We start from the raw sequence: 957 nt of genomic DNA on the forward strand, positions 1-957 counted from the left end.
TAGCTTGACTTGGAGGGCTTGACATAAACTTCGCCAGAATTTGGCTGTGAATTGAACTCCTCGATCTGAGATAATTTCTTCTGGAAGACTGTGGAGTCGAAAGATCTCTTGTATGAATACTTGAGCCAACTTGGAAGCTGACGGAAGACCGGTGAGAGGAATGAAGTGTGCCATCTTGGTGAACCGGTCAACTACCACCCAGATGGTATTAAACTTGTTGCACATGGGCAAATCTGTAATAAAATCCATCGACAAATGGGTCCATGGTCGACGGGGAACAGATAGTGGAACCAGTTGCCCCGCAGGCGACTGGCGGGATACTTTATGTTGAGCACACTTTGGGCAAGATGAAATAAACTCCAAAACGTCCTTTTTCAGAGTTGGCCACCAATAGGACCTAGAGATAAACTCCAGGGTTTTTTGGATACCTGTATGTCCGGCAAAGCGGGAAGCATGGGCCCAATGCATGAGCTTCTTCCTTAGTGTCGGCTTCACAAAACTTTTCCCTGATGGGGGCGTAGAGTCCATCCCTACCGTGGAGAATGCCAACGGACTTATAATAGGATGCTTGTCTGAAGACTCTGACTCATTTTCTTGCTCCCATGAGCGGGAAAGGGCATCGGCCTTGCGATTCTGAGAGCCCGGACAGAACTGGAGTTTAAAGTCGAACCTGGAAAAGAAAAGTGCCCATCTGGCCTGACGAGGGTTGAGACATTGTGCGCCTTTCAGATATAGAAGGTTCTTGTGGTCTGTAAGGATGGTGATTGAATGAGAAGCTCCCTCCAACAGATATCTCCACTCCTCTAGAGCGAGCTTGATGGCTAGCAACTCCTGGTCGCCAATGGCATAGTTGCGCTCCGCTGGGGAGAACTTCCGTGAGAAGAAACTGCAAGGATGTAAATGGCCATCTTTAGCCCTCTGAGATAACACCGCTCCTACTCCAACGGAGGAGGCATC

This window comes from Pseudophryne corroboree, chromosome 8 (assembly GCF_028390025.1).
Source record: "Pseudophryne corroboree isolate aPseCor3 chromosome 8, aPseCor3.hap2, whole genome shotgun sequence".
Lineage (NCBI taxonomy): Eukaryota > Metazoa > Chordata > Amphibia > Anura > Myobatrachidae > Pseudophryne > Pseudophryne corroboree.